The following is a 22,493-nucleotide window of genomic DNA, read 5'->3' on the forward strand; positions in this document are numbered from 1 at the left end:
GATTGAAGGCATTGGAAGAGACAGAGGGAATCGTTTAATGTAAACAATGACCAATGTATAATACATACAGCAATGGACAGCCAATCTACCTGGTCTTTGCAAACTGGTTCAATGTTTTTTGAAAAAATTTTGTATTGCAAACATATGCCACAAAATAAAAAGAAGGAAGAAAATAGAGCACAATAGCCCTTAAACACGGTGATCATACGACTGCAATACAAAGTTTCATTTAGAAAACCAAAAAAATAAACATTGCTTATAATTTCAAGTAAAAGTGCAAAGTTCTTCCTAGCAGGCAAGTGTGCTTAGAGCAGGCACAAAATACTTTTTTAGTTTTAATGTGGATCATAGGAAAATATGATTTTTGCCACATAGAAATCGGTTTTGAATTACTGTAACCGGAAGACATAGTTAAAACACTCAAAAATTACGGGAATATGAATTAAAAGGATAAATAATTAAGTAAAAAGCTGTGGCTAATTAAGGTACTGGCTCACCAGCCATGGTACTGAAGTGGGCTGAACCACTTCCGTATACTGCAAAGTGTAGCGGGTTGAAGCAAAAATGTTAAAGACAGCTGAACAGGCCAGTGGGTAAAGCAGGGTGATGGAAAGTCCCTCTATGTATGTATACATGTTTTCTATTTTTAGTTGTGAGTTTCCTGATTAAAGGAGGTTTGGTACACAATAAAGCAGCCTGTACGCCAGACCTAAACATTAGATTTTGTCTCTGCACGTCTATAAAGACTTTTGCACTACATAATACGTGCCCACCTAATAAAGTGGCATCTCTACTGCTCTCTTAAATTCCTTCCACATCCCTGCACAATCCCCAGCTAGCTGATGTGCTGCTAGCCACGCTTGCCCATTATCTGTTAATGGGCCTGGAGGGCCACAAGGCAAAATTGTCAATGAGCCATGAAGTCCTCGATGGGTTTCTTCTGACCTGCTCCTTTTTCTCTCACTCTGTTCTCTGTCCTGTCTCACCCCACTGCCTGGCAGGTTTAGAAGAAAGGGGCTGGTGAGAGCAGTTAATGGCCCAGGTGTGAGGGGTTTGGGTTCCCAGCCCAGTGGAGCTACCTGATAGCTATAAAGGAAAATGGGTTTTGGGACTTCCCCCTCGACCGTCACCTACCCAGCCGGAGTTTGGGCGACTTTCCTTCGTCTTTCTGCCGTATCTTCTCCCACCCCTTTGCCCTTACCCCCTTCCCCTCTACACTTCACTTATCTCGTTTTCTATGCTCTTGTTTGTTTAGCAACTGATGTAAATTGGAACTGATGTAATCTTGTATTTTTGTGGAACCTCATGTAAAGTGCTCTGATACCTGCGGGTCCAGCCAGCGCTATATAAAACTCTTAAATAAATAAATAAATAAATGCAGACCTGATGAAAGCAGAAGGTTTGGAAATGTGTTTAAATTAGTGTTCTTGTAAAGTGATGTATTGCCCAGAAAGAATGAAGGTGAATTAAGCATAAATATCATTACTAATCCTCATCACCTGGTGCTTCTATAGAATTGGATTGCCTTTCAAACCTCTAAAACCACAGTGATTACATGTGTATATTTTAATTGTATTTCTAGCATATACATGGAAAATATTCATTCTTCCTCCAGTTCTTTGGCACAAAAGGAATCTTAAAGATCTCCCTGGTGGCGGGTCAGACATGCATGACAATGTAAAGGGATATTCCCTCACTTTCATTCTATCCCATGTATCTTCCTAGTGCTGTTTTTACTGTTGAGCACCTCCTCGTCCGTCTTCCTGCTGCTGTCCTTACGAAGTCAGCAGTTCCCCTGCTCGTCAGAAAAAAATATTCTAATGTTTAACAAAAGCCTCACGGAGTCGAGGGGATTTCAACCTCCTCGGTCTCCGTGAGATCTTTGTTTTACAAATTAGAATATTCTTCCCTCTAGGAGTGGAACATTCTACTAGACTTACAGCCCTCCGTAGTGGGCTCTACTGGTTATTAATGGCCCACTCCCATGTTAAAGGCCCCCGCCTTCGGCTTTTAACACCGAAGCTCGCCTTTAATGGCAGGTAGAGCCTGCAATGTCAGGCTATGCTAGTCCCTCTCGTTAAGACCTCTGACCTTGTGCTACGTTCAAGCTATATCACATCATAAAAAAATATACATTTTTGTTACACATCCAATATTGAATGTAGGTTTTCTAAATTTGACTTCAAAATTTTGTTTAATCTTGTTTAATCCAAGGGTAAATAAAGCTCAGGAAACCTGACTATATGAACCAATATCTGAGTTTAATTTGAATACACGTGTCTATCTGCTAATAGACCTTTAGGAGAAGCTTCAGTGGAGTTTCACATCAGGCCTAGCTAGGATGGGGCATTATGTTGCTGTTGAGTAAGTGGCAAATATCTTATTATTAAAAGTATATGGGAAGTTTGCTTGCTCTGAGCCCAGCATGTGGGCTATCTTATCTGTTCTAGCTCACTATCAGCTTCCCCTGTGATAGAAGCAGAAATATATATATATCTTGCTCAGAAGGGCAGATGTCCATCTTCTGGAGGTCTTCATTAATGAAGTTAGCGATTTTCGCTATTTGTTTCCAAGGTGTTCCGTTAACCTTTCTTCTAGCCTTGGAGAAAGACAGTTCTCTAAAGCTTCTGCTAAAGAGGTTTTTGTAAGGATCCCAAGTTCCTGGATTTGTTATTAGGCCCAGACAAGCCACTCCTTGGCTGACTCCCAGGATCAGTTTAGTCTCTAGTCAGCTGTGACTGACTGCTACTTGGAGCCCAAACTTCAGGAGTCCTGTGTGTCCACTTGGCCGATGAAGGGTCCTGAAGATTAAGAAGCCTGCAGGAGCCCTTGAGGAAAATGTCTATGTGTTTTCAGGTCTGATTCGGTTACAAGGAGCTCTGACCTGATTGTACGTCCCTTGGTCATAGCCCTTGAGCTCCAACTTTAAGAACTGTTTGTTTTCAACCTACTTCAGAAAAGTTTTTACATTTTGTTTAAGTAGGATTGTTAATACCAACCGGGCACAACCTGCATGATCATTGGAACCGTGGCACAAGCCACCAAGGGTCATTTTAAAAAATAATGAAAAACCTAAAGTATATATTTTTAACATTTACCGATGTTTGTAGTCTTAACTTTGACTAGAAATTAGTAAAATTAGTAAACATTTTGTTGCAACTAGTTTATATATTTGTTCTGTCTGTGATCAAATTTCGGTTTGTACTTATAAGTGTGTTGTTTGTTGACTGTAGTGCAGCTGAGGTGCTGTTGAAGCATTAGCTGGTAGTCCTGAAAGAATAATCCTTGTACGCAGCCTGTTCTGCCCAACTGCGAGTCAAGAGATAGCGGTGTCTATTGACTTGATTTTGTAGAGCGCTCCTGGTAAGGCTGTTGTGGGACCTATGCATTTCACCCCATGTAGTTAAGAAAGAGCGTGTTCACACCTAGTCATTAATTTGACCAATCACTGCATAACTGTCACAGGGTTGTTGCCCTATAAAGCACACTTGCAAACTCTAAGAAGATCTCAGCTTCAATTGCTTACAACAGTTTTGTGGCGTTGAGTTAACCGAGCACATTCCCAGGTGAACAACCCTGATGACTACGGTCTACAGCTACTAAGAAGTGTTAGGATCCCCCCTTTTACTACCCTGCTCTGAGCAAATGTATTTCAAGTTCAGTGCTGCGGGCGATGCCCTTCCGGATCCTCGCAGTCCATTGAAAACCATAATATTGTCCAGGAATTTGTTGTGGATCTGCTAACCACCGGTGTGGTTGATTGACTTTGTGCGGACTTGACGGCGTTTGTTTGCTTGTTGTATAGTGGTGTGGTGCTTCAGGGTGTATGTGCGTGTGCCTTTGTGTTGTTCATTGTTCCATTCTGTTATGTGCATCAGATAGATTGCATGTAGTGTCTTCGGTGTGTAATTGTGGTTGCATTGGTTATGTGTGTGAGTCATCGCGTTTCTGTGCCTGTTTTGTTCTTTGTGAAGGAGAGGAGATGTGTTGTAATGTATTACCCCGAAATGCTTGCTATGTCATGTCTTACTGTGGAATGTGTAGTTTGTAGTGGAATTCTTGGTGCCTGTCAATCAATCAATCAATCAGGGGTTCTTAAGTGCGCTACTCTTCTGTCAGGGTCTCAAGGCGCTGAGTCGGGCGGGGGTCGCAGATCCGTTAGGTAAAGAGCCAGGTCTTGAGAGCCTTCCTGAAGGTATTCAGGGTGGGGGCGAGTCTGATGTCTGCCGGGAGCTTGTTCCAGGTTTTGGCCGCAATGTGTCACTGAATTTGATACTTGTTAATCTTAGGAATGTATTTGCCCGTTGCAGCTGTGGTGCCTGGCCTTAAGCTGACACAGAGTTGTTGCCCAATAACCTACACCTGCAAACCTAAAAAAGATCTCTTCAATTATTCACAACATCGATGCAGTCTTATTTTCATCTCGAGCCAACTGAATGGGGCTAGCTCACATAAAAATAATAACGTGTTCAAAGAAAGCCCATGTCTGTAATGTGATCAGACCACCTCATAGAAGATCCTGGAAAACATTCCATGCCTTCATTATTTACCTCCTTATGATAGAAAAGTACAGAATAAAAGCAGAAACATTTGTACTTGTCTGTCAATATTCATTTGAATAGGAGGAGGTTTGATTTCCCCTCTGCAGTGGGGTGCCATCTGAGTGTAATTGGCCTGCTGTAACTGTGGCAGGTCACCAGCCTACAATGAGGTGGTCTAGATGGATCACAGACCATGCAGTGGTCCATGGTTTTAAGTATGGCATTCGTCATGTGCTTGTTAGCCGCCCTCTTACTGCATGGAACTCACTCTGAAGCAGGCAGTGAGCAGTGCACGAGTGACAGCTTGCAAAGCAGCCCCTGGGAATAAAACATTTTAGCACTTCATAAATTTCTAACAAGGTTTCAAATTGCTGCAGTTTCTCTCCTCTTAGCTCAGCCAGGCTGGCACGAGAAGAAGACGAAAAAATGCTAATTAAATCTACTGCATGAAAGGGCGACTGGAAGATGCTTCATTATTTTTCGTACGTGGCAATTAAACCAGAACTTGAAGGAAAATTGAAGTATCATTTCCCTAGATGGGTAATATGCAAAATCCAGCAATGATGCTCCCTTATCCCCACCATATAAAGTGCATGGAGAGGACAACCTTGTCAAGTAGTCAAGGGTAGGGTAGGGATTGTAAATGGAAATTAAACTGTCCCAACACAGGGCATCATATGGCATTTGAAGCTGATTAGATAGTAGATATCTGCAATGCAAAATATCCAATTGCACCTGATTTGCAAAAGGTTTTACTACTCAATATAGCGTTTTTTTGGTGGAGGGAAACAGACATTATTTACATTTTCTAACTCTACTCCTAAGCATGTCCCACATAAGTCCAGGAATGCTCAATCCATGACAAAGTTCTATTTAGACTCATTCTACGCAAATTTGTGTTAAATAAATAGCCTGAAAATCAGGTTTGGATCCGGCAGTGTTGGGCCTACATTAGACCCTTCTGGTATAAACCCAACAATGTTCTGCCAGGTTCATGCGCGAGTGTCCGATCCAGTTCCGGGTTTTGGTTTTCCATTTTAGGGCTTGAAGTCCTGATTTATTAAAGGGATAAAAATTCATTAAACATGATTACAAGTCCCAGATTTGAAAGCAGAAAAAACTGTATTTAATTTGCTGGCCAAACATGAACATGCGTCTTGAGTGTGTATAAAGGCAATTCGGTCACATGAATGCCAACAAGCATTGGCAAACAAATTAGTCTGGCGTTGGAAAGCTGGTACAACTTAAACAAAATAAAATTGTAAGCATGTTCCAAAAATGTAAAAAGAAGAAAACAAATTACAACATACAGCTACCCAAAAAATTTCTTAAACATATTTTATTGTTTTTTGAAAGGTACAAATAAAACGTGAAAATCAATTCAATGGAAGACATGAATATATCATTAACATGATCTAAAAGGCAATGCAATCATGCAATCAAATAAATGGGACACTTACAAAAGCAAAGCGTTTCACACAAGATGTATTAGTCTCAAAGGGAGAGATCATAGATTACTATGTATCTGGTTCAGGAACGACCGTCTGTGGGATGTTCAATCATTAGCCATGATGACACAAGTGCTAAGTCTTGACGCATTCCCATTAACATCAAATGCTGATTCAACAGCAATGTGGTTAACCAAGCACATTTGTGGAGGAAACCTAATGTCTTTAGGTCTAGACCTCTTAGCCACTATTATGTTAACATTTTCCGACACAGTGCTGTATATAATAAGCCCTCTAACCAATCTTTAATAGTAGGCAAAGGGCATCTACCCCATCGCATTGCCACTCTCCATTTAGCCAAAAGTAATGCTTGTGCTGTAAACACACTACTCTAATATTTTCTAACATTGGGAAATTTCCAGGATAAATTCAGAAAGTCAGCCATTTCTTTACTGCGTATATGTGACCTGAATCATTAATAATGGCTAGGCATCTGCCCTAAATTGGCAGGGTATGTGGGTCCCTTGCTCACTTTGCCACTGGCTTGAAGCTTGCCTGGCTGATGAGGGGTGTTTCCCTGAAACCAGTCCCAGAATGCTTGTTTCCGGTCCAGGGAAGACCTGGCTTGGCAGTTCGGGCTGGACTGTTCCGATGAGGAACAAGGTCAAAACTGATTTGCATATCGCTGTCCCTGAACTGGGGTGCCGAAGTTAGCAAAGGAACGATGATGTATCCAACCCAGATCTAATGGGAGTGAAAGTATGAAAATTTTCTGTGTTCCGTCCATCATCTTATTGTGTTTGCTTAGGCAACTCGACAACCATTGATCGTCAGTTATTACATGGCTTCTATCTCTCTGCCACCTCAAGCAGGATTTTGAGAGGGCAAGTGAGCCGGAATTTCAGGTCAAAGCATACAAACGTCATATTATATTCATGGTGCTTGTAGAACTAATAAGGTAGGTTAATGGTGAAAAGCGGCTAGGTTCTGTAGGAATCTCAGTGAGTAAGGAGCGTAAAGTATGTTGAATCCTATCATGCAGTATTACATCTGAGGACGTCAGAGATTGCCATTGACCCCAAATTGGTTTAAGTGATTTAAATTTATTTTCAGAATAAAAGCTGCCTAATTTTGTGGTCTGTAGTCTCTCTAATTGAATATTCACCCCTCTCTCTAGACGTATCGGTGACCATCTTAAGTTCTGGTATATCTAACAACGGGCTACCAACTGGGGTAGCAGCCAGTGCCATGCAAAAATAATTTTCACCACTTGGTTATACTGTTAAATTTCCTTAATGGACCACTAAATCATTTCTCTGCAAGGGTGGCTGGGCTATCACAACCCTTCCCAACCATAAATACGGTTGGTCAGGTAAGTTATGTATCCAGTGATGTGTAAATTGGCCCAGTGCAATATGATAATATATCTCAAAGTCAAGGGCTGTCAGACATCCCTGACCATGTGTACGGATAGTCCATTCACTTCTCATCTGCTTACCTGTCCATGCTAGTTTTATCATATGTTGTTGTAATTGCCTGAACAATTCTTGGGTTGAAGATATTGGTATGTTCAAGAAAAAGTCAATTGTTGTGGTTTTTCGCCCACACTAAAGCTAGTGGTACTTTTATCCAATGGACTATCCTTTCAGATAGTTTGTGTAAGGTTGTTTCACAATTGCTGCACATTATGTTGTAGGGTCTCTATGGACTTTAGATCCTAAATAGCGCGCCAGTTTGGTTGTCCATTTTATGGGGGTATCTAGTAGACTGGTTTGTGTAGCCCCCCATGGTCAGCGGGAAAAGAAAGGACTTATCCCAATTGAGTTTAAGGCCTGACATATCGCCAATTTCCAAGATTTCACGTAATACAGGAGAGAGAGATTAGTAGCAGGGTCCCTGACATAAAATAAAAGGTAATCAGTGTAGACGACATTATCAACCGGTATCCTGGGAATCTGAGTCCGCTATCTTTGTAATGTTCTATAATTGCACATAGGATCAGCTACCAAGCCATGCGGCAGGGGTGAAAGAGGACAGGCCTGCCAAGCCCCCCTGCCTATCGCAATGGATTCAGTGATGTAGTCATTGAATGGCTAAAGGCAGTGGGCTCAGTGTAGAATAAATTAATGAAGCAAAGAAACTCTCTTATCACACTCAGTTTCTTCTCCAGGACTGCAAACATGAAATCCCATTCAACTGAATCAAATGCCTTCTTGGTGTCTAGGAATAAAGCAGTGGCATGTGTATCAGGATTTATTTGAGAAACAGCTCCAAAGAATGTTGTAGGATTAATAGCCATGTATCTAACTGGGATTAAGCTGTATTGTTCTGGTTAAATATTTTCTGGCCATAATTTGGGCAAGACGGTTGACAACCGCCTAAACTTGGTGGCCATAAGCTTGCAATAACATTTTTAAATTAATTTAAAAAAAATCATTGCATATATCTTTAAATAGAACGGTATGGATGGTGCCTAGTGAGCAGGTGGGTTTAGAACAGGTATCGAATCGTATTAGTACAAAGAAAAAATACGTCTGACTTTGAATTACTGTATGCGGAAAACATAATTTAAACATAGCATGATGACATAGAAATAAAAAATGAAAAAGACTGGAAAGAAAAAAGTACCATCAAAATAAAGTATCAGCTTACCAGCCCAGACATAAGAGTGCCCTTCTTTTTAAGGAAATGTGCACATAAAATGCTGTCACTCACTTGTAGGAGAGCCAATGGCTGAAGTGTTGCTGCCCTTTGCCCTATGCTGTTTACTGTGGTGGGGAAGTAAGATATGAATGCCAGCTGATCAGAGAAATGGATGGAAAAGGGCTGTGTCAAAGCCCCACTAGGTATAGGTATATATACAAAATATATACCTATATATAAAGTAATAATCATCTATCTATCTATCTATCTATCTATCTATCTATCTATCTATCTATCTATCTATCTATCTATCTATCTATCTATCTATCTCTGTCTGTCTATCTATCTATCTATCTATCTATCTATCTATCTATCTATCTATCTATCTATCTATCTATCTATCTATCTATCTATCTTTCTATCAATCTATCTACCTACCTATCTAGATGTGATTGATGATTATTACATTCGATGGGGCTGCCATAATATTTCTGGAGAGTAACCACTGCCTGCTCCACCTCCAGGTGAACTAGGAGTTACTCAAAACCAATTTGAGAGAGAGGGCTAGAGACATTCTCAGTCCCCCTGGGTTAAATGTATCAAACAAAAAGAGAGTGTCATGCGCAAAAAAGATCTGTGTATGAACACTGAGGCAAAGACTGTAGGAAAAACCCTTCTAAGAACACACTGGAAATCTTTTAAGGATTTTTTGGAAGCCCTCACTCACCAATCTGGTTGGTGACATGCTTCATCATCGGGCCCACCAGGAGAAGCCGAATGCCTCCCTGGTGTGCTACAACGCCAGGTTACTGCGGAGCTGGTTGTTGTGACAGTGATGTGAAAAAGTGATTTAAAAATGTCTAAAACTGTACCAGACAAAAGTTTTTATTCATTGGTCAGTTCGACATGGTTAAAAGATATGTGTTGGAAAACTACCATAAATTATGATGGAAGTTTCCACTTATAGTGGGGTCGACATGTTTCTGCCCATCTAAGTGTATGATTTACTGGGCATTCTTCAGGACCGTGTTGCATGTACCTCGGCGGTATGGGAGCGCTAAGGCCCTCCCTAACCAGAGGACGTGAAAGTTAAAATAGAAATAATGGTGTAAAAATAATAGGTGCAAGAAAACAAACCACAAGTTGTGGGAATTACCTCAGTTATGAGGAACCTGTGTAGACAATGGCACACCGCCCGCAACGCCTGGCACCCGCTCAGCACCTAGCTTCTCCTGCATCCGGACCTCGTGGATCACTAAGAGTTACACCAGACCATTCCTACCCCTTTAAAATGTGGGCCAGTCCTACATCCATTCATTGAGTTTGCTTGCAAAATTGCACTCCTGATGCAAGATCAGTACCTTGCTGCTGCCCCAGTTGATGCTGTTGAGAGCCACCATTGCTGCGCTGCACTCATCCACCCGCCCACACACTCATAGCATATTAATAGAGCTCTGAGGACATTCAACTTCTCTCAACTGATTGCACACCATGACCTTGTGTCGCTGCAGCAGACATGCAGGCCTATACTACTCCGAGGAAGAGATGAATCCTTTCCTCTGGGGGGGGGGGACACGTGAACGCTAAAGTAGCCTATCTAAATGAGAAAACTGTGAGAGTAATAACATCGCTTACCTTTTTGGTGCCTTGGGGCATTCCAAGCTGAACCTGGTGACATGATGCATGCGACTGTGCATGTGGGCATAAGAGGAGTAGTGTGAAAAATAGGAAATGCTTGGTTTCATTTCTGTTGGATAACAGTTGTTTTTGAGGATCCGCACTAAATTTGAACTCTACCCCACCACTCACATGGACCTGTATCAGGCTAATGGTTTTCACTGTCTGTGGCGTAATGGCCAGAGCTGCTGCTTGGGAGCTGGGAAACCAGGTTTGTGTCTTGGAGCCACTCAACAGCCTTTTTTCTGAGCAAATTACTAAATCTCCCTGTGTCTGCCAAAAATGAATGTGCCCATCTGTAATGCAACTGGTGCTCATGTAAAGTGCTCCAATACCTTCGAGTCGAGGTATCGCTGTACAAAACTCAGAAAAAAAATGTTTTCACCTCCTTGGTGTTGTTTTGGGCATAGTTTTTGCCTCATTGAAGAGCTGATGTGCCTGTCACTCCTTTTTCAGTGACTACCAGGGCCTTCCAGGACAGTCTGACTGTGCGATACAGTAGCTTTAGTGCCGTTACTGTGACACACCTCGGGAGGTTATTTACTAAGAGGTTGGCATGGGTGCTCGTGTGACCCATAGTGACACAAAACGATGCAAAGCATTGCATGAATTTATATGCATGTGGGCTCAGCGAAAGATTACCATGTGAGCGCCCCAGCCCCGCAGTCCATTCTTGCTTAACATTATCAATGTATCATTAATACAAATCATGTTTCCATCTAGAGACCTCTTCGGGAGTACCCCAATGCAAGGGAGTATGAATATCATACAACAAACAATATTAGGACTCCTATAACTTCAGAGGTGCAGAATAAATGGGGAGTTTGGTGAGTAATAAGGAATTTTTGGAAAATCTGTAATTCTAGGTCCATACCCTATGTTAGTCCCTCTGTCTCCACTGTAGTGTCCCGCAGAGGTTTTCGCTGTTGAAAGAATCCAATATCTCAGTGCAAAGCACACAGTGACCAGTCTATGGTGTTTGTGGGGATCTTGTAATTCCTGATGTGGCTGTTGTGTCCAGGTTTTCCTTTGCACCGTCTCATGCTCTATTCTACATCCAAGTGTTGTCTAGGAAGTAGCTTCGACAGTGGGGATCACCAACCATTTTTATTTAAATTATTCTGCTACAGTCTTTTCCATCGAATAATTTAAGAGTTGTATATTTTTTGACCTATATTTTTTTTACAGTTGAACACTTTTCACCTTTATTTCTATTACACTACCTTTTACTCGACATAATGTATTACGCGGTAGTCGATCGGCGCCACTCGTTTTGAAGGGGCATCGGAAGACCAGGTCAGGGAGATACCAGAACCCTTCAAGGGGAATTAATTCATGCATTTGAGGGTGCCAGAGATGTGCTTCCCCAGATGGGGACATAATAACCTCTTCTGAAGGCTGAACTGGCAGACGTTCAGTATGAAGTCCCATATTGCAGCCTTGGCACAGGATGCACCAATAAGCCATGTGTGCTTTTGATGTGTCACGCATGACGTGATGGTGCAGACTGATTTTCTGCTCTATTTGCTAAATAGAAGCTTGCTCCCAAAACACAGAGGTGAAGCTCAAACACACATGGCGGTGGCACACAACACAACAAGGCTACTAGCCACCCTTCACAGTCTTCAGATGTGAACAGTGGAGCAAGATGCGAGTGCCAGGCTGTTGTTGGGGGTCATTTAGTGAATTTCATTGCTGTAAAATAATCAAAGCATTTTCTTTAGTGTTAATTAATTGTCAAGAATGCACTGGTTGAAGAAGCAATGGACTGAAATCCTGGCACGCTCTGCCATTGCTGCGATTTGTATATTCACTGTTTGGCACAATCTAGTGCCAAGAAACCCCAGAGGGTGGTAGCTTGTACTTTTCACACAAAGAGCTTAACCTAATTAACCTAATCCAACCCAACCTACCCAACACAAATTAACCGACCTCACCTAAACCACCCCACCCAACCTGACCTAACCTACAACCGAAGTTTGTGCAAATACTCTACTTTAACTATTTAACATTGATTTCTGTGTTCTGTGTTCAAACATACATGATCGGATAAGGGGAAACAGCCATTACAACACAACTAACACAACACACTACCATTACAACGAAAGTTTTACAACGCAGGATCCATTCAACGCATGCCATTACAACGCATGCCATTACAACGCAGCTGCTATTACAACGCATGCCATTACAACGCAGCTGCTATTACAGCGCATGCCATTACAACGTAAGTATGGGTAAGTATTTAATTAAATTGTAACCCCTACACCATCCAACACTTACCCTACTATTACACCCCACTGGAGTTAGAATAGTAATTTTAACCCCTACACTATCCAACACTTATCCTACTATTACACCCCACTGTAGTTAAAATTGTAATTTTAACCCCTACACTATCCAACACTTACACTACTATTACATTCCCATTAATAAAAAAAAAATACTTACCCATACTTACGTTGTAATGGCATGCGTTGTAATAGCAGCTGCGTTGTAATGTCATGCGTTGTAATGACATGCGTTATAATGGATCCTGCATTGTAAAAGTTTCGTTGTAATGGTATGTGTTGTGAATGTATGCGTTGTAGCCTCATATATCCTCGGATAAGATGTTTTTTGCAGACAGTGCGCATCTCAGATGGGTGTCTTACTTTATAGGAGGTGTGCTATCATTTTATTATCATGATACCGAAAAGGGCCACAGTGCGATCTGCACAACTTATATCTATATTTTGTTACTTAATATATATATATATATATATATATTGGGGTAATGTAATGGTCTGTAAAAAAAAAAATATATATATATGTGTGTGACTTCCCTGTGCCAGCTGCATCCCGGAAGGGCCCATCTACCATCCACAATTTAACACCCAAATTCAGCAAGAAGTCTGAAAGATGGGAGGAGTAATTTCTGGGGCATGTGTGTTTAGTTGGATGCCCTCCTTTTTTAGATCTGGCCTACTATAATGTGCCTGTTAGTGTCAAAGTTTCTTTGTGAAAGAAATACACTTTTTTTAAATTTCGAAGACACTTTCTCATATTTCCATTAAACACTATGGAAGCCCATCTTTGGGTGTGCATCATCATTCAACAGTGGTATGCGAAGTAACAGTAGATGTTGTAGTACCCATGTTAATATGCTGCATGGCTAAATACTTATAAGGTCCCAAAAGCGAGACCTATTGGCCATGCCAATGCTTGTTTACTTTTTTGGCTCCACAGTTTCAATGGTTCTAACAGTTCTCACTGGCAAGTGCCACAGTGTGGTAATAACTCGTTGATTCATGCTGCAAACGCTTCGGTTGATGCCGAAGGGGGTACTTTACCTCTGGGTCATTAAATAAATTAAGATGCATGCTTTACTTATTACTTCCAACTTGAGCCACCTTCCTTTCTTGCAAGCATTGCTCCATATGCTGCCAGAGCAAACGCTATGCATTGCAACAGAAAAAACATGCAGAGTTGGGATATATGATGGCTCTAATGCACTGTGCAAACTTTACCCACATGGAAAATAGCCATTGAGTGGCTTCTGAAACGCATGGGATTACCAAAGTGGAAGTAAAGATGAAGTCAGCAATTTCTACACTTGACCTCTGCCTAATCAACCACTTGAATTGCTCATGCTTGCTTCTGAGTTGGCACTTGCTTCTTTGTGCCAGAATTGAGGCTGCAGTCATTTCTCAAAGCATGCGAATGCTTTCATTGGATTCAGAACAAATGACTATTTCTAGCTAAAATACCATGAAAAAATAGCGATGCATCACAGAAAACAGTCGAATGGATGCAGAGAGCTGTGAAGAAAAAGAAATAATATCCAGTAGTGAAAATTAAACAGGGAAAGCGAGGAAGGGCCCAGCTTACATAGGAGTGGATCAGGGGAGTTTACTGATTTGTGGAGGGAGGGGCAGATCCAGTTGGACATAGACGAATCCTACAGAGGAATCACAGGGCATATTATCAAGGGGGTTTATCTCCGCTTTTTTGGCTTTAAAAGCCAAGAAAGCGGAGATAAAATTATCTCCCTATTACCTAGCTGTCGCTAGCACCAGTTAGCGACAGATAGTAGGAGATAGCGACCATCTTGGGCCCCACTTTGCAAGTCAGTGATATTTATCACTAATGACATGCAAAGTGGGCGTGCCAAGATGTTAGAGACTGAAAACAGTCCCTAACATCGCTATCTCCTATTACCAACTTTTGGAGATATTTGCGCTAAGCGCGAATATCTCCAAAAGCTAACACCTGCCCTGAGCAGTTCTTAGCCATGGTATCCAATGGGAGGTGGATAACATGGCTAAGAGCATTAGCTCGCTAATGCATGAATATCGCGGACTTTTCAGCGATATTCATGCATTGCGGACGATTTTTATCACATTTGCGATAAACCTTGGTAATACCAAGGTTTATTTGCGATAAAAATCGCCGCAGCTTTGCGGTAAATTTTTGTCTCTAACCAAGCAATAGTGATAATTATCGCTATAGCTTGATAATATGCCCCTAACTTATGCCGTGCACTCAGTATGGCGGAAGTAATTTCAGTGGAAGTTTCGCTAAGGGTGGGAATCTTTGAATGGAAAATGTGCTACTTCTTACACAAATGGGATGGTTTTTCATTACCACCAACTCTAACTACAGCAAGGATGCATTAAATTGTGAGAGCTACATCTTCACGTTACACACATTCGTATCCTGTTATAAGTTATTACTGGAGTCTGTGTGCAGTGGTAAACAATGGACAGCTGTTGCGGTGGGGATGTCCCCTCCACAGTGAAGGGGTGTGTAGCCCAGCCCTCTATTGGCTGCCTGATTGTGGAATTTGTATCCTGACTTTTATTTTGCTGATCTAGCATGTCTGCAGGGGCCTAGGCCTGTACCTGACAGTGTGGGGTGCAGGATTTGACACATGACCTGGAGGGGGAGACTAAGCATGCCCTCAAACTAGGCAAGGGACCCCTGTCCTTGCTCTGGGTGCATCAGGTAAAGGAGCGATGGCAGCGTATTGTGGACATAAAGTGACTTTATATTTTCCTCTTTGCCACTGAGAGCGTGGTATACTGGCCCCTTTTGTACGAAGGTTTGCTATTCTGTGTGTATGTTGGAAGTGTGTGTGTGCAGTGCATGTCTAAAACAAGTATGGTAGGACTCTGTTTTTTTTATGAGCCTGAGTATTCTGGACAGTGCAATCCATTCTGAGAGCCCTGGTTGATCTTGGCACAAGATGAAGAGCCTGGATAGGCCCTGCAGACAGTAGAAGTGTACTGTCTCCATTACTGTCGCAGGAGGGTGGAGACTCAGACACTGCAGTGAGGAGGCTGGAGACAAGCTTACCTTTAGAGTTCAGGAAGTTGCTCATGGCTACCTGCATTTAGACAGTGACTATGATAAGGCATTCTGTGAATAAAGTAATGAGTGTGATTGGCAGAAAACTCTCTAAGGATGGATATACAGCTGCAAACTGGTTGGTTGCATTTTCAAACTGTAAAGGGTGCTCTGACCTATTCTGATCTGCAGAGGGTTCCTGCCCAATGACCTGGAACTGAAACTATGAGCTGGAGCTCCACTCCGGTTCATTGAAGTCTTCTCTTGTCACAGACCTGCTTGGACCACACTTCTGTGGTGCTTCTAAAACATGGAGCTGAGTACTGACTAGTTTCTTTTTTTGTTGGGAACTGTTGGACTTGGCCCTTTTTGTACGGTCATCCCTGAACTTTTTGCTTTCCTCCTGGTATTTTTTCTAACTTGGTGTTGGTGATTTTAGGACTCTGGGCACTTTATCACTGCTGTCCAGTGTAAAGTGCACGTGTTCTCTATGGTAAACTTGGTGAGATTGGTCAACACCTGTTTGGCATATTTAATTTACCCATCAGTCCCTTGTAAAGTGGTATCTCATATACTCAGGGCCAGTAAATTAAATGCTACTGTTGGGCTTGCAGCCCTGCTTGCGCCATCCACCAAAATGGAAACTCAAACCTGTCTCAGGCTTCTGCCATTGCAGGGTCTGCGTGCAGTTTCCTGCCGCTGTGACGTGGCACATAAAGTGGTTGCCACGTCTGTGACTCCCCTTTTACTACATATCATTCAACCCTAAGGTAGGCCCTAGCTAGCCCTATAGGCAGGGTGCGCTGAGGGTAAAAAGTAGGACATGTGCCTTAACTATGTGGCATGTCCTGGTAGTGACAAACAGCCATTTTGGTTTCTCACTACTGTGAGGCTGCCCTCTCATAGGAATGCATTGGAAATTCACTGATATGTGTTTCAGTGGTAATTCCTGATATGAGATGAGCAGCGTGATCAAGTTTGGTATGTTTAGAATAGTGGCAATAAATGCTCCTTAATGGTGTTCACAGATGTACTATCACTATTTTAGAAATGCCACTTTTAGAAGTGTGTGCTATGTGTCTTTGTGCCTGCCTGTTGTGTGTTCAGCGACGGCCCGTGGAGGGAGTTACGGTGGGGCAGGAGGGCGGGGAGGGGGAGGGGCAGGGTGGAGGTTGCTAAAAACCGGCATATGGATAATTGCAGGTAAGTAAACAATTTAATTAATAAAACGAATTTCGTAGCTCGCACTGCATTGCATTTTGCGATGCAAGGCGCACTACGAAATTCGTTTTATTAATTAAATTGTTTACTTACCTGCAATTATCCATATGCCGGTTTTTAGCAACCTCCACCCTGCCCCTCCCCCTCCCCGCCCTCCTGCCCCACCGTAACTCCCTCCACGGGCCGTCGCTGTGTGTGTTGCATGTCTGGCTCTGGAGTGACAGGGGCTGGGGAGGTGCAGTGGCTCCAGAGGGGCTGGGTGAGTAGGCTGAATAGGCCAATCTGCAATTGGAGCAATGGGAGGAGTAGCACCTGGGCCTGAATAGGACTGTGCCTGCCTACCACAATGCTGGCTCCGTCCCTCTGTGGTGTGTCTGAGGTCAGAACCTACACTAACAATAAGGGTGTTTGTGCACTGTAAACAAATGTATGGAGCTACCACCTTAGAACTGGTTTGGACCGGGCACTGAGCCCTGTGCCAGGGGGAGAACAAAGACTTACACTAGTATAAGTTTGGGGGCTGTGATCCCATGATGCTGTGTGCTGCTTGGTGCTTACTTGGGGCTGGCCGGCTGCTGGACTGCCAGGAGGAAACGCCACCGGAGGACCGACCTGCTGCCCTGCTTGGCAGCCGAATGATCTGCTGTCTTCCCAGAAGACCCGGTGTGCTGGTCTGCCTGTGCACTTTCATGAGGAGAAGCGCTGCCTGCTCCCTGTGGTGACTGCTGGTAAGAGACAGGCGAAGCGCTGCTCATTTTCCCTGATTTCCTGGCCCTGCAGAGGAGAGCATGTAGCTGGCTCCCCTCGTGGAGAAGACGCGAGGTGGAGGGCTGAAATTAGCCCCAGAGCCTGAGGTGCTGGCTCACCAGCCGAGAGGCCATCTGCGGGGGTCTACCCAGCATTGTTAGTGTCAGGGAAAAGTGCGATGTCCGCACCCCCTAAAGCGTGTTGTGCGCATTTTTCCGTTTTTCACCTTGGAGCCCGAGACGTGGACTTGTGCTGCACTGCGGTAAGAAGCAGCCACCAAGACGAACCGGAAATCAGGCTCCATTGCCTGACCATGGGCGAGGCTGCCTAAAGAGGAGAAGCCAACTGTGAAGCAGACGGCCGGAAGTCAGGCAAGGTCTGCACCTGGTTGGAGGCGGGGCTCCCGTAGCATCGAGGAGAGCCATGCATGTTGTGAAGGCGATCATAGCAGCGAGTTTGTATTGGAGCCTCGCAGGCTCACCCGACACCCAGAAGGAGGACCAGAGCCTCGCTGGCTCTTTTCTGCCACTTGCCGACTGTCTCCCACAACAAAGCGTTACGAGAAGAGAAGCCCCAGTGAGTGGGGCTTACGAGCCACACTGTGAGTGCTTGTGGGTTTACCCAGCTACACCACCAGATCGTGGGCAGCTGCAACATCGGGGGGCATGTCTTTGCTCCTATTTTGGTTGTACAGCTATGCAGCCAGATCGTGGCCAGCTGCATCATGGGGCACGCATGGTTGGGGAGGACAAGAGGGAGTTGAATAATGTGTTGATGCTACATGCAATGTTACCAGTAGTTACTGGTTGTTTTGATTTCGCTACCTGTAAGGTCTAATGGTGATGACAGTGGCCCGATTGGCCCTGTAATGTATACAATCCACTGTAAAGTCATACCTAGTGCCAGGTGGCACAGTGTATATATGTGATTACGTGTTAATGTGTTTTATGAGTAATACAAAGTATATTTTTGATATAACCTTGTGTGGAGTTTCTTTTGTGGTGTGGCTAGTGTGTCACTGCTGCATAAGTGTTTTGCGCAAACGCTTTACACATTGCCTCTGGGATACATCTGACTGCTCTGCTAAGCTACCAAGAGGTGAGCAGGGGTTATCTTCAGCATGTAACTCCCTTGCCCTGACTAGAGTGGTGGGAGAATGCGGGGGGGGGGGGGGAGGAAGTGGAAGAAGCGGCAATAAAAACAAAAATAAAAATACAAATGTACCTTTTCACTGTGTCTCTCCTCCATAGTCCTTCCCTCGCTTGGCCACAGGAAGCACAGCCAGGCTCCCAGTCAGACAATCACAATGCTGACAGAGCACCGTGTTTCGGCACTCAGATGCTGTCTGGAGGCCTGGGCATGTTCTCCATGTAGGCTGCAAAGTGCGCAAGACTGTTTAGAGAAGCCTGTCCAAGCATTCATTGCGCACTTTAGGAAGGTGCTACCCTCCCCCCCCCCCCCACCCCACTCACGCATAGCTGTAGGAAGAAGTAGGAGAAAATAAAAAGATAATACAAGTAAAGATACTCCTCTTAGCAGGGGAGCCACCACTGCACAGTGGCACTGAGTGAGTTGGCAGGTAATGTACTCAGTGTATCACACAAACCTCGAACACCCACACAAGTAGTTATCTTCTCCCTTTTGTAAATGAAACTTACTAAAAATATGTATGTTTTATTGCTTTTTCTGGACATAAACTGAACTGCACCCACAAAGCTGGAATGATTTCATGAATCATGGCTTAACACCACCTTGAATTGAAGACAGAACAACACAGGGTGCTATCATTATATGAAGGTGATTGTGGCTGTTCCCAGAGCCTCTTCCAAGTCCCTCACAGGCTCTGCAGAAATGCTGCCTCTCCATTTTAGACGAGTTGGATGGCTTGGACGTGCACTAGTTACTTGCATCCCTTGGGATAAAGACAGCTGGTGAATTCATTTCAATCTGTAATCTTCGCACTCCTACACCCTGCACTTCCAACAAAGGAGCAGCTGCTTCCAGAAGCAGTAGAAGTTCTCCATCATTAGCAAACCCTGTCATCACAAAAGGCAAATGGAGGAGCTTGCAATAATTGAACTCAGCTGCCTGTGCGACGCCTGCATTCACTCTTTAACCCCTTGCAATGGTAAAGAACTTATGATTTAAGATCTCAAAAAAAACTCAGATTTAATTTTCATTTATTTATTAAGTTATTTTTTAATTATGTGCTTTGGGGGTCCGTATGCTGCATGGATGTTACCTTAAGGGCACTTCGAAAGACTTATAACACAATAAGTCCTGTGAGTAACGAAGATGGTCTTCTAGTTGTAGGTTGGTTTCCGTGCGCTTAAACTGGCTACCACCCTCTAAGATATCATGTGCTGATGTAGCCTTTTGGCTAGCAGACACAGTAATCCATGAACTGAACAGGGCCTTGGACTCACATTGGTTTATGGGTAGCCACCATTGCTTCAGATTGTTCAGGGAAGGCCGCCTTGAACAAGGCCACATGAATGGCTTTTATGAAAGAAGGTAGCCTAGGCAGACTGTGTCAGGTATTCATTAAAGTTGTATGTGAGGCTGGATGTGGGGTCCAAGGGGTTCTAGACGTGCACACCTAGTGAGCTGTTAGTTTTTCAGTCTTGCCTACTAAACAAATGTAGCTGTATGTTGATGAAAAAGTAGTGAGCTCTATACTGAAAACATCCAGTGGGCTTAGAGCCCATCTTTGCTTACTATTAGTTGGCATTACTATCACTCTCATTTGTGTGCATTGTACTCATTCGTTTAAATTACTTCTTGTGTTTGCCCCCCCCCCTGGAGCATATCCTCTTTACCATCCTTTTGAATGGCTGACTTGTATATTTACACTGCTCACATTCTGGGAACTTCTTTTCTCTTCTTCCTTCGGCACACTATGAGAGTGCATGTTTTTCTTGCTCATTCCCTTGTGTGCTGCTCCTGCCAAACACCTGGTGCACTGCCTGTTGCTTCCTCCTCTCCCTCGTCCATTTTATTTTGGCATCCTGTATTGCTAAGTTTTTTTTTTTAAACTTTTTCATTCCTAATGGCAACTTCATTGCTCAGGCTCTTCTGTTGCTCCCCTGACATTTCAACGTTGAATTCTGCCCCACTGGCTTCCACAACCCCCCTCATATTTTGCCTACTCTTTAAGCAATTCCCCCCCAACACTGGCTTCCACACGCTCCACGTACCTTGCAGGGAGGCCCCCTCATTTTGTGTTACGCCAGCCACAATGGAAAGGTAAAACACACAAGATGATGGCCGGAATGTTGCCAATGGCAAAACATTCACCCCCAGTCACAGATCTGGGTTTAATCCATTGTTATTTTGCTCACCAAGCCACCCCAGTTGAGACATGGCCATATGCAAATCAGTCTTGACCCTGTGCCTCATGGGAACAGTCCAGCCCGAACTGCCATGCCATGTCTTCCCTGGACCGGAATCAAGCATCCTAGGACCTGTTTCTGGCTATCAGCCGTCTTCAGCCATGATAGCTTGACTCCAGTGGCTTAATGAGCACGGGGCCCACGTCTGGCAATACCCTTCCCACATAGGGTGAACAGCAAAACACACAAGATGATGGACGGAATGTTGCACAATGGCAAAACATTTACCCCCAGTCACAGATCTGGGTTTAATCCATCGTTATTTTGCTCACCAAGCCACCCCAGTACAAACATGGCCATATGCAAATCAGTCTTGACCCTGTGCCTCATGGGAACAGTCCAGCCCGAACTGCCAAGCCATGTCTTCCCTGGACCAGAATCAAGCATCCTAGGACCGGTTTCTGGCTATCAGCCATCTTCAGCCAGGATAGTTTGACTCCAGTGGCTTAGTGAGCAAGGGACCCACTGATTTGCATATGGCCATGTCTCAACTGGGGTGGCAGAGTGGGCTAAAGAATGGTGATGGATTAAACCCAGATCTGTTGACTGGGTGTGAGTGTTTGATTGGTTCAGATGCTCCGTCCATCACCACCCCCTTTTGTACCACAATGGAAAGGTAGCATTGTTGTGGGGCATGTACTTGACCAAAACAACAGTGCAGACGTTCACTGCCAATGATGTGCTCATTGGTTCTTCAAATTCTACTCTAGGGTGTGGCAATAATCGGTAAAAAGAGTATACCATTCCATCTTTTGCAAATAATAGCAAGCCCTATGCCATTAAATATCAGTACAGGGTATGTTAGAAGGAACACACTTCACCATACTAAATGTGTATAGCCCAAATGTGAACAGCATGGGGCAGTTGTGTGCGTCATTCACCCCATATGATAAGATTGGGGCTAGAGCTTTCTTCAATACCACTTTGGATCCCTCAATGGAAAGCCAAAGCATTGCCTGTAGCACATCATTAGCAGCAGCAAAGGTATTTAAACGATTATCTGAGGAGCATGAAATAATATATCCGTGGTTCAACAGACACCTGCAAGAGAGTAAGAGCTACACTATGCAATATAGAGAACTTAAGTTCTTGAGCGAGCATGCCATGACCAGAGTATAAGGTGAGGGGGCCGGCCAGGTAGAACACATTAGGGATTGTTCAAGCATCCCTGGGCAACAAATGTCATCATGGGATTAGGGAAAGGCATGGATGAATGGGTGTACAACACCACTAAAATTGTCTCAAAGTTCTCCTCATTCTACTTTGAATGGTATCCTTCTAGCTCGACTGAAACCAGTAGAGACACCTTGACATTGGCACCATGACATTGGCTGACCTCCATGGCAATTCATAGTGGTAAAGCTTCTGGAAGCAATTGCCTGGCTGTTTTTCTGAAATACCTGGACATGCTGGGTCAACTACTTCTTGAAATGTTTAAGAAGGCAATGAATACCAGAATAGGGCCACCCATGGTGTATGAAGCTTATTTGAGTCTG

General features: G+C 43.6%; 1 protein-coding gene across 1 annotated transcript in view; it reads right to left on the reverse strand.

Moving 5' to 3' along the window:
• The window catches only part of DSCAM (DS cell adhesion molecule), a 985,823-nt gene that overhangs the window by 868,377 nt on the left and 94,953 nt on the right, over positions 1-22,493 (reverse strand). The gene's annotated exons all lie outside the window — the stretch shown is intronic.

Source organism: Lissotriton vulgaris, chromosome 8 (genome assembly GCF_964263255.1).
Source record: "Lissotriton vulgaris chromosome 8, aLisVul1.2, whole genome shotgun sequence".
Taxonomy (NCBI): Eukaryota; Metazoa; Chordata; class Amphibia; order Caudata; family Salamandridae; genus Lissotriton; species Lissotriton vulgaris.